At 49.7% G+C, this 11,627-nt stretch overlaps 1 protein-coding gene across 10 annotated transcripts in view; it reads right to left on the bottom strand.

Annotated features, from left to right (window-relative positions):
* Positions 1–276: 276 nt before the first annotated feature.
* The window catches only part of LOC143646863 (exosome RNA helicase MTR4-like), a 120,073-nt gene continuing 108,722 nt past the window's right edge, over positions 277–11,627 (bottom strand). For 3 of the 10 annotated variants that reach the window (XR_013157683.1, XR_013157681.1, XR_013157682.1), the window contains 4 exons: positions 4,213–5,054; positions 2,901–3,002; positions 1,955–2,056; positions 283–1,595 (listed from right to left, as the gene is read on the bottom strand). The gene's annotated coding sequence lies outside the window, so the exon portion shown is untranslated. Of the gene's footprint in view, positions 1,596–1,954; positions 2,057–2,900; positions 3,003–4,212; positions 5,055–11,627 lie in introns of all 10 variants that reach the window. The other 7 variants (XR_013157680.1, XR_013157679.1, XR_013157684.1 and 4 more) reach the window with 4 other exon arrangements.

Raw genomic sequence — 11,627 nt, 5'->3', positions numbered from 1 at the left:
GGCCCTGGGGCAGTGAGCGGGGACAAGGCTAGATGCCTCCAGCCCCTCCTGCCCGACTCTGTGAACTCTGGCCTGTCCAATTACAGCCAGGTGGTGATTGGTGCCACAGGGAGCCAGCAGTGTAGGAGCCCTGTGGATCTTTCTGGAATAGGAGCCTGGGGACTCGAGACTGTCCTCGAAGCACCATCAGGAACCCACCTGCGACAGAGCATGGTCTTTCCACACCTGCCAGGCCAGCACCCAGGCCGTGCCCGGCTCCTGGCACCTGAGCATGTGAGGACCAAAGCTGGGCCCTGACTGTGCCCACGTCTTGACACCTAGGCAGGTAAGGACGATGATGGTTCCTGACCCCGCCCAACCATTAGCACCTGGGTATGTGATGGCCCCTGCTGTTCCTTGGCCATTCCCATCTACTGGTACCTGGGTAGGATGAGGGCGTATGATGGGCCCTGACCTTCACGCACATCCTGGCACCCTAGCAGCAGAAGGCTGAGGCTGGGCACTGGCCTCACCCACCTCCAGGCACATGGGCCAGTGAGGGATGAGGCTGGGCCCTGGTCACACCCACCTCCTGGCACCCGGGCTGGGGAGAAGGCCCCGGGCTAAGCTTCTGGCTCAGGGAGAACCTGGGAGGAGCACCAGGGCGACTTCTGGCTCCACCTGTCCCGCTCCACCGCCCAACCCCTACAGAGGCCTTGTGCCCATCCAGGCAGGGGTGCACCCTAAACCCAGCAGTGTCAGCGTAGAGCACCCTGATGAGGCAGCCGTGTACCTGCAAAGTGGGGATACGTGCGAAGGTGTCGCTTGTCCACACAGCACTGGACCACGATGTACCTGAACACCACCATCAGGTACACGAGCCTGGCCACAGCCGAGGCCATGGAGCTGAAAAACCACTTGCAGGAGGAAGCCCAAACTGGGGCGGCCGTGGTCACGGGCCAATCTGTGGCCCAGATCATGTGTCCTGGGACACCCTGAGAGCCCCCTAGCCTGACAACTGTCTCCAGGGGCCTCCCTGCACCTCCTTGCCAAAGCAGCACTCCGAGAGCAGCCCTGGACACCGGCCCGGGAGCACGTCTCCTCTGCAGGAGCCAACTGCCCTTTCCAGACTGCGGGGAAATGTCTTTATCCCCGTCTACAGACAGAGGGTCACTCGTGAATCTTGGGGCCTGTCCCTCGTTCCCTTCCAGCACCCCTGTGCGGCCCATGCTCTGATACCCTCCTGCACTTGGGGAGCTCCTAAATGCTGTCACCCCTTGGGAGCTGGGTTACCCCTCTGGCCATTCCTTGAACACGGGCCCTTGGGCACCTTCAGCCCCCTGGACCCCACAGAGGTGACCAGTCCTCTGGGCTCCAGCCATCAGGACCCTCCACCCAGCCCTGATTTCTTCTTCCCTGTTTGTTTTCTCAGTAGCTCTGAGGAGCTGATGGTCATGGGGCCGAGTCCAGTGACAGCTGCTCACTCCCTCAGGGCTTGCAGGGAACATGGCAGTCCAAGGTCCTTCTCCAGAAGGCCAAAGAGGCAGAGGCCATTGGCACTCCCAAGTTGACTCTGAGTGTCCAGGGCCCACCCCGGGTCAAGGCTCAGACTCCACCTGAGGAGACCCCAGGATGGCTGCACTCAGCTCATGCGTGTGGGGAAATGGAAATGGGCAGCAGCCCCTATGGCCCTCCATCTTGGTGCCTGCCTAGCCTCAGGTCTCCTGGCCCAGCAGTCTGCCTCCCCCAAGGCTCCTTCCTCCCCGGCCCAGCCTGGCTTGCAGCTTGACCCCTCTCCTTGGCCAGGCCCCACAGGTCCCGAGCCCTGACCAGCAGCCCTTCCCCTTTCCCCAGCCCCCTGCTGGCCCTCCCCCCTTTCTCCAGCCCCCACCCCACCTACCCCTCACTCCTGCCCCCAGCCTTCCCCCATGCCTGCCATCGCCCCACCCCCCACAGGCCCATCCCCAGGGCTCACCAATAGTTCCTGTTGCCCATGCAGTTGCTGAGCCACTTGCAGTGGTGGTCAAAGCCGGACACGCAGTTGTTGCAGACGTGGCAGTGCTTGGCCTTCGCACTCCTGGGAGGGCAACAGGGAGCTCAGGGTGGGCCAGTGCCGGTGCCCCCCATTCCTGTTTCCTTTGTACTCCCAACCCCCATTTCCTCCTTTCCTTCCACTGCCCCCACTCCCATCCCATGCCTCATCCCCCATTTCCATCCCACTCCCCACTCCCATCTCATCCTCCACTACCATCTTTTCTCCCACTCCTGTCCCATCCCCCACTCCCATCCCACTCCCCTCCCTGCACCCCATCCTTGGGACACCCAGGCTTCTCCCAGGCCCAACTCTGATAGATAACAGGGGAGGACAGCCATCACTGCTGGGTGGCCAAGGACTCTGAGACCCCAGGGGCTGCCAGGGTGGGGTGGGACTCACATGTTGACTTGCAGGGGACATGGCTGCCCAAGGTCCTTCTCCAGGAGGCCAGAGCTGCAAAGGCCTTTAGGACTCCCAACTTGACTCAGTGTGCCCAGGGCCCCCCACTGGGTCAAGGCTCAGACCCCACCTGAGGAGACCCTAGGATGGGCACTCCCAGTTCATGCGGGTGGGGAAGTGGACACAGGCAGCAGTCCCTGAGGCCCTCCATCCCAGTGTCCGCCCAGCCTCAGGCCTCCCAGCCCAGCAGCCTGGCCTCCCCGGGGCTGCTTCCTCCATGGCCCAGCCCCTGCTTGCAGCCTGACCCCCTCCCCCTGGCCAGGCCCCCACATGTCCCCAGCCCTGACCAGCAGCCCACCCCTTTCCCCAGGCCCTGCTGGCCCTAGCTTCCTGCCCCCAAACACCTTCCCCCCTCACTCCCACCCCCAGCCTCCCCCAATGCCTGCCCTTATCCCCACCCCATGACAAACCCATCCCTGGGGCTCACCAGTAGTTCCTGTTGCCCACGCAGTTGTTGAGCCACTTGAAGAGCTGGTCGAAGCCGGACATGCACTTGTTGAAGGCGTGGCAGTGCTTGGCCTTTGTGCTCCTGGGAGGGCATTGGAGAGCTTAAGGTGTGCCAGGGCCGGCACCCAGGGTCACAGCCCCTATTCCTGTTTCTTTTGTACCCCCAACCCCCACTTCTTCCTTTCCTTCCACTGCTCCCAACCCATCCCATCCCCTACTCCCATCCCATGCCCCATTCCCATCCCATCCTCCACTCCCATCTCATCCCCCACTCCCCTCCCTTCTGCCACTCTTGTCCCTTCCCCCACTCCCATCTCTCCCTCCCCTCCACTCCTCACCCTCCACTCTCATCCCTTCCCAGACTCTTGCCCCTTGCACACCAATCCCATCCCCTCCCTCCACTTCTCTCCCTCCCCCACTCTTGTTCCCTCCCCATTCCAGGCCATTGCCCCCCACTCCCATCTCATATGTCCTACTCCCATTTCATTCCCCTACTCCTGTCCTGCCCCCACTCCTGTCCTTCCCCACTCCCATCCCATCCTCACTCCCATCCCATCACCCCACTCCTGACCCATCCCCCTCTTGTCCCATTCCCACCTATTTCCCCATTCCCATTCCATATTTCCATTCTTGTTCTTTTTCCCCGCAGTGCCCCCAGCCCCTTCCATTCCTGTAACTTGGCCACACGGGATGTGGGAACTGTGGGCTCTGGCCCTGGAAGGGGAGTCCAAGGAGGTGATGCCCCATGGTGACCCCTGCAGGCCCAGGGTCTAAGGACTCCCCAGGGCCAGGGCCGGGGCCAGGCAGGGCTGAGGAGAGGACCCTGAGCTTGATAGGGTCACCATGGGGGCCAGCTAGCTTCTCTTTGGGCCAGGAACTGGGGTTGACAGCTCCCCTGCAGCCTGAAGCCCCCCCTCAAGACACTGAGTCTGTCCACTGGCCCCACGGCATCTGCAGGTCTTAGGATCCCACCAGACCCCAGGACAGAGTCTCCTTTCTGGGAAGACCAAGGCACACAGTGTGTCCCTCACTTGAGGCTCTAGGATGAGGGATCCCCTGCAGAGCTCACCAGAAATGGACAGCATCTGAGGCTGGCACTTCTTGTTCTGAGAAAACAGCTCTTTGGAACAAAGCAGAAAAGAGCTACCACCGCCTCCCTGCATGCCATCCTAGGGGCACGCGGGCTTCTCCCAGACCCCAGCTCCCATAGATAACAGGGGTGACAACCATCACTGTCAGGTGGCTGAGGGACTCTGAGAATGTGGGGGCTGCTGGGGTGGGGTGGGACTCACACGTTGACATGTCACAGGTGGCAGTACTTGTTCTCGATGACGTGCGCATGTTTGGCATAATTGAGTCTCAGCACCTGCCTGTGGTAGTTCTTCTTGTGCTGGACATTGGGCTCGTCTGGGTTGATGGAGGTGGCAACCACATGGATGATGAGGTATAGCAGAAACAGCCCACCGACCACGTGCAGTGATTCAAGGAAGGACAAGGGGGGCCCTGGTCCATGTCAGCAGAAGGCAGCAGAAGGCCCCAGCCAGTGTGACAGATGAGGTCAGTGAGAAAGGCCTGTCCAGGGACTGTGCTGACACTTTTGTGTTGGGGACGAGCAGCCCCTTCCCGGCACATCAGCCCCATCCTCTGTCTCCCCTGTCCGCGAGGGGCTCCGAGAACCAAGCTGGGAACAGACACCTGCTGGGGCTCAGGGACAGCCGAAAACTGGCTCAGCAGTGCCCAGCAATACCTATGCAGATGCATGTGGAAGATGAGCAGCTGTCCCAGCAACACGAGGCTGGTGGTGTTCAGCAGGAGTGTGACCACCAGTACAGGCTGGAGAAAGAGAAATTTTCCCAAGAACAACTACACAAATACATTTAGCACAAACCAGGAGTTTCCAAGCATAGCAGCTAAAGAAATCCCAAAGAACACATTCAGGCACCAAGGCTCAGGCACCAGGACAGTACTTACTATAAACTACCTGGACACTGGAAAGGAGACTGCCCCACATCCAAAAACAGCAGCAAACCCCATGGCCCTTTGTCTTCAGTGTGAGGGCAGCTCAGGCTGCCCAGGAAATGGCAGATGCTTTTCCATTGTCCACATCACATCTTAGGTAAGACAACTGCGATAACTGGAAATGAGACACGTGGGCTCTAAGAGACATTGGGCCACATTCTCTCTCTGGAATCCCACCACCCTCATGAACCTTCCTCCCGGGAGAACAGACACTATTCAAATGGTGGGAGTGTGGTGTTTGAACCTGTTGCATTATTTTAGTCCATTCCTGTGGTTACAGGTGCATTGTGGAAGCAGGAGCTGAAAGCAACACAACTTGAGAGACAAGGCCCAGCAGGGCCAGCCACATGCTTTCCTGTGTTACAGAGAGGTCCCAGATGCCAGCAGCATCTCTTCAGAGAAGGCATCTTCCTGTTGATGCCTTAATTTGGACGCTTTCATGGCCTTGTATCTAAACTTAAAAATGAATGAATTCCTAGTGTGAAAAACAGCCCACTGCTACTATATTACATTTCAGCAGCTTTACAAACTGAAACAGGAGGTCTCCAACAAACCCATGACTATCTTTAAATCCCCCATTTTCCTTTCAGTTACAACCTTTACAAGACACTCATCGATTTCTACTAGTCTTTCTGCTCAATTCACCTTCTCAGAAGGGCTTCCCTGGGAGGAGCTAAACTCATGGAATCCCTCTGTCTACCTTGGCCACATGTAAGTCTGACCACATGTAAGACCCACATCTTTGGAAAACATGCTATTCCCACTTGAAGCTGTAACAGGGAGACCTAGGAAAATAAACTGTAGCCTAGGAGCCTTGTCTCATTAAAGGAGCTGTGCAAGCCTCCTTAAGAACTAATCAAGACTTCCGGAGAAGATGGCGGCTTAGTAAGACGCGCGGATCTTAGTTTCTCCTCCAGAAAAGCTACTAGGGGAGTAGAAACAATACAGAACAGCTCCCAAAACCATGACAGAGATAAAAAAGACAGCGTACCCCATCCTGGAATGGCTGGCTGGCTGAGGGAACCTTCTCTGGTGAGATCACCGAGGGGCGCGGGCTTCACCGGGCGGGGTGGCAAGCGGCCGGAGTCACTCCCTTCCCCCTTCCCAGGCCGGCTGGGAGAATTGGACAGGCGGTCCCCTCAAACCGCGGCAGCTGGCGCCCACACCACGCGCGGCCCCCCGGACCAACAGAGAGAATTGGATCGGAAATCCCCAGGCCGCGGAGAACAGTGACGGTGGGGGGGGCCCTTTCAAACCCGTGAATCCCTGGGAACGGTGCACACTCCCGGTGGGCCGCTGCAGCTGGGGCCCTCCCGCCACGCTTGGCACCCCAGGCCGACTAGGAAATTCGGACAGGCGCTTTCCCGGGCTGCAGTGGCCAGTGACCCTCACCGCGTTTGGACCCCGGGCCGGCTGGCACTCTTCCAAGCCACTTCGGCTAGCGAACCTCCCAGATGGCGAGAGTTTTCCAAAGTTAAAGGACCCACAGCACCTTTTACTGGTGGGACCCGCAGACAAACGTGTACCACGAGCGCCACCTACTGGGCAGGATAAAAAAAAAAACAGAACCCAGAGATTTCACAGAAAATTCTTCCAAACTTTTGGATCCAACACCCAGGGAAATCTGTCTAAATGCGCAGACGCCAGCAGAAGATAACGGATCACGCTCAAAAAATTGAAAATATGGTCCAGTCAAAGGAACAAACCAATAGTTCAAATGAGATACAGGAGCTGAGACAACTAATGCTGAATATACGAAGAGAAATGGAAAACCTCTTCAAAAACAAAATCGATAAATTGAGGGAGGACATGAAGAAGACATGGGCTGAACAAAAAGAAGAAATAGAAAAACTGAAAAAATAAATCACAGAACTTATGGAAGTGAAGGACAAAGTAGAAAAGATGGAAAACCAATGGATACCTACAATGATAGATTCAAAGAGACAGAAGATAGAATTAGTGATTTGGAGGATGGAACATCTGAATTCCGAAAACAAACAGAAACTATCAGGAAAAGAATGGAAAAATTTGAACAGGGTATCAGGGAACTCAAGGACAATATGAAACGCACAAATATACGTGTTGTAGGTGTCCCAGAAGGAGAAGAGAAGGGAAAAGGAAGAGAAAAACTAATGGAAGAAATTATCACTGAAAATTTCCCAACTCTTATGAAAGACCTGAAATTACAGATCCAAGAAATGCAGTGCACCCCAAAGAGATTAGACCCAAATAGGCGTTCTCCAAGACACTTACTAGTTAGAATGTCAGAGGTCAAAGAGAAAGAGAAGATCTTGAAAGCAGCAAGAGAAAAACAATCCATCACATACAAGGGAAACCCAATAAGACTATGTGTAGATTTCTCAGCAGAAACCATGGAGGCTAGAAGACAGTGGGATGATATATTTAAATTACTAAAAGAGAAAAACTGCCAACCAAGACTCCTATATCCAGCAAAATTGTCCTTCAAAAATGAGGGAGAAAGGGCGGGCCGCGGTGGCTCAGCGGGCAAGAGTGCTTGCCTGCCATGCCGGAGGACCCCGGTTCGATTCCCGGCCCCAGCCCATGTAAAAAAACAAACAAACAAACAAAATATAATAAAAATAAGAAAATGTTTAAAGATGTTTCCCTTTCTTCCTCCTTTCCTTCCTTCTATCCTTCCTTCCTTCTCTGTCTTTCTAAAAAAAAAAAAAAAAAAAAATGAGGGAGAAACTAAAACATTCTCAGACAAAAAGTCACTGAGAGAATTTGTGACCAAGAGACCAGCTCTGCAAGAAATACTAAAGGGAGCACTAGAGTCAGATACAAAAAGACAGAAGAGAGAGGTATGGAGAAGAGTGTAGAAAGAAGGAAAGTCAGATATGATATATATATAATACAAAAGGAAAAATGGTAGAGGAAAATATTATCCAAACAGTAATAACACTAAATGTTAATGGACTGAATTCCCCAATCAAAAGACATAGACTGGCAGAATGGATTAAAAAACAGGATCCTTCTATATGCTGTCTACAGGAAACGCATCTTAGACCCAAAGATAAACATAGGTTGAAAGTGAAAGGTTGGGAAAAAATATTTCATGCAAATAACAACCAGAAAATAGCAGGAGTGGCTATACTAATATCCAACAAGTTAGACTTCAAATGTAAAACAGTTAAAAGAGACAAAGAAGGACACTATCTACTAATAAAAGGAACAATTAAACAAGAAGACATAACAATCATAAATATTTACGCACCAAACCAGAATGCCCCAAAATATGTGAGGAATACAATGCAAACACTGAAAAGGGAAATAGACACAAATACCATAATGGTTGGACTTCAATTCACCACTCTCATCAATGGACAGAACATCTAGACAGAGGATCAATAAAGAAATAGAGAATCTGAATATTACTATAAATGAGCTTGACTTAAAAGACATTTATAGGACATTACATCCCACAACAGCAGGATACACCTTTTTCTCAAGTGCTCATGGATCATTCTCAATGATAGACCATATGCTGGGTCACAATGCAAGTCTTAACAAATTTAAAAAGATTGAAATCATACACAACACTTTCTCAGATCATAAAGGAATGAAGTTGGAAATCAATAATAGGCGGAGTGCCAGAAAATTCACAAATACGTGGAGGCTCAACAACACACTCCTAAACAACGACTGGGTCAAAGAAGAAATTGCAAGAGAAATTAGTAAATACCTCGAGGTGAATGAAAATGAAAACACAACATATCAAAACTTATGGGATGCAGCAAAGGCAGTGCTAAGAGGGAAATTTATTGCCCTAAATGCCTATATCAGAAAAGAAGAAAAGGCAAAAATGCAGGAATTAACTGTTCACTTAGAAGAACTGGAGAAAGAACAGCAAACTAATCCCAAAGCAAGTAAAAGGAAAGAAATAATAAAGATCAGAGCAGAAATAAATGAAATTGAGAACATGAAAACAATAGAGAAAATCAATAAGACCAGAAGTTGGTTCTATGAGAAAATCAATAAGATTGATGGGCCCTTATCAAGATTGACAAAAAGAAGAAGAGAGAGGATGCAAATAAATAAGATCAGAAATGGAAGAGGAGACATACCCACTGACCTCACAGAAATAAAGGAAGTAATAACAGGATACTATGAACAACTTTATGTCAATAAATACAACAATTTAGATGAAATGGACGGGTTCCTGGAAAGACATGAACAATCAATTTTGACTCAAGAAGAAATAGATGACCTCAACAAACTAATCACAAATAAAGAAATTGAATTAGTCAATCAAAAGCTTCCTAAAAAGAAAAGTCCAGGACCAGATGGCTTCACATTAGAATTCTACCAAACATTCCAGAAAGAATTAGTACTGACTCTCCTCAAACTCTTCAAAAAAATCGAAGTGGAGGGAAACCTACCTAATTCATTCTATGAAGCCAACATCACCCTCATACCAAAACCAAGCAAAGATATTACAAAAAAAGAAAACTACAGACCAATCTCTCTAATGAATATAGATGCAAAAATCCTCAATAAAATTCTAGCAAATCATATCCAACAACACATTAAAAGAATTATACATCATGACCAAGTAGGATTCATCCCAGGTATGCAAGGATGGTTCAACATAAGAAAATCAATTAATGTAATACACCATATCAACAAATCAAAGCAGAAAAATCACATGATCATTTCAACTGATGCAGAGAAGGCATTTGACAAGATTCAACATCATTTCCTGTTGAAAACACTTCAAAAGATAGGAATACAAGGGAACTTCCTTAAAATGATAGAGGGAATATGTGAAAAACCCACAGCTAATATCATCCTCAATGGGGAAAAATAGAAAACTTTCCCCCTAAGATCAGGAACAAGACAAGGATGTCCACTATCACCACTATTATTCAACATTGTGCTGGAGGTTCTAGCCAGAGCAATTAGACAGGAAAAAGAAATATAAGGCATCAAAATTGGAAAGGAAGAAGTAAAACTATCACTGTTTGCAGACGATATGATACTATATGTCGAAAACCCCGAAAAATCCACAACAAAACTACTAGAGCTAATAAATGAGTACAGCAAAGTAGCAGGTTACAAGATCAACATTCAAAAATCTGCAGTGTTTCTATACACTAGCAATGAACAAGCTGAGGGGGAAATCAAGAAATGTATTCCATTTACAATTGCAACTAAAAGAATAAAATACCTAGGAATAAATTTAACTAAAGAGACAAAAAACCTATATAAAGAAAACTACAAAAAACTGTTAAAAGAAATCATAGAAGACCTAAATAGATGGAAGGGCATACCGTGTTCATGGATTGGAAGACTAAATATAGTTAAGATGTCAATCCTACCTAAATTGATTTACAGATTCAAAGCAATACCAATCAAAATCCCAACAACTTCTTTTTCAGAAATAGAAAAACCAATAGGCAAATTTATCTGGAAGGACAGGGTGCCCCAAATTGCTAAAAACATCTTGAGGAAAAAAAACGAAGCTGGAGGTCTCGCGCTGCCTGACTTTAAGGCATATTATGAAGCCACAGTGGTCAAAACAGCATGGTATTGGCATAAAGATAGATATATCGACCAATGGAATCGAATAGAGTGCTCAGATATAGACCCTCTCATCTATGGACATTTGATCTTTGGTAAGGCAGTCAAGCCAACTCACCTGGGACAGAACAGTCTCTTCAATAAATGGTGCCTAGAGAACTGGATATCCATATGCAAAAGAATGAAAGAAGACCCGTATCTCACAGCTTATACAAAAGTTAACTCAAAATGGATCAAAGATCTAAACATTAGGTCTAAGACCATAAAACAGTTAGAGGAAAATGTTGGGAGATATCTTATGAATCTTACAACTGGAGGCGGTTTTATGGACCTTAAACCTAAAGCAAGAACACTGAAGAAGGAAATAAATAAATGGGAGCTCCTCAAAATTAAACACTTTTGTGCATCAAAGAACTTCATCAAGAAAGTAGAAAGACAGCCTACACAATGGGAGACAATATTTGGAAATGACATATCAGATAAAGGTCTAGTATCCAGAATTTATAAAGAGATTGTTCATCTCAACAACAAAAACACAGCCAACCCAATTACAAAATGGGAAAAAGACTTGAACAGACACCTATCAGAAGAGGAAATACAAATGGCCAAAAGGCACATGAAGAGATGCTCAATGTCCCTGGCCATTAGAGAAATGCAAATCAAAACCACAATGAGAGGCATTTGCGGAAGATGGCGGCTTAGTAAGACGCACGGGTCTTAGTTCCTCCTCCAGAAAAGCAACTAAAGAAACAGAAACAATATGAAACAGCTCCCGGAGCCACAACAGAGACCAAAAAGACAGCGTACCCCATTCTGGAACGGCTGAACGGGCAGGGAGAATCCGCTGCGGTGAGATACCCGAGGGGCGCGCGCTTTCCCGGCCGGGGCGGCTGGCGACTGGGGTCCCCTCCACACACGTGGCTTCCCGGTCTGACTGGGAACGTTGGATAGTGGGGCCCTCCCGCCACGCTTGGCGTCTTGGGCCAGCTGGGCAATTTGGACCGGCAGTTCCCCAAGTCACGGCGGCCGACGACCCACCCCCTCCACGCGCGGTTTCCCGGGCCGACTGTGAGATTCGGATTGGCAAGTTAAAGGAGCCACAGCATCTTTTACTGGTGGGCCCCGCAGACAGATATGCACCACGAGT

The sequence above is a fragment of the Tamandua tetradactyla genome, chromosome 9, assembly GCF_023851605.1.
Source record: "Tamandua tetradactyla isolate mTamTet1 chromosome 9, mTamTet1.pri, whole genome shotgun sequence".
NCBI classification, from domain to species: domain Eukaryota; kingdom Metazoa; phylum Chordata; class Mammalia; order Pilosa; family Myrmecophagidae; genus Tamandua; species Tamandua tetradactyla.
Note: the sequence above shows the minus strand (reverse complement) of the source record. Positions and strands in the feature narration are given on the sequence as shown.